A 358-nucleotide genomic window follows, 5' to 3' on the forward strand; every position below is an offset into this window, starting at 1 on the left:
TGGTTTGAATGAGGTGTCCACCATACTCTTGGGCATATGAATATCTACACTGTTAGGGGAGGTTTAGGAGGTATGACCTTGCTGGAGTAAGTATGTCACTGGGGGGCAAGGTTTCAAAGGTTTCCAAAGCCACGTGTGTGCAGCTTTTCATGCACTCTTTGGTTTCCTGTTTGTGTTTTAAGTGGTGAGCTCTCAGGGGCTGTTGTAGCCACCATTTTGCCTGCTGCCATGCTTCTCTGCCATGACGGTGACGGCTACTCCTGCTGGTACAGTAAGCCCCAAACAAAGGCTTCATTCTAGACATTGTTATGAGGATAGCGTTTTATCACAGCAACTGGAAGGTCATCACTAAGCACAA

This window comes from Mesocricetus auratus, unplaced genomic scaffold (genome assembly GCF_017639785.1).
Source record: "Mesocricetus auratus isolate SY011 unplaced genomic scaffold, BCM_Maur_2.0 Super-Scaffold_100026, whole genome shotgun sequence".
NCBI lineage: Eukaryota > Metazoa > Chordata > Mammalia > Rodentia > Cricetidae > Mesocricetus > Mesocricetus auratus.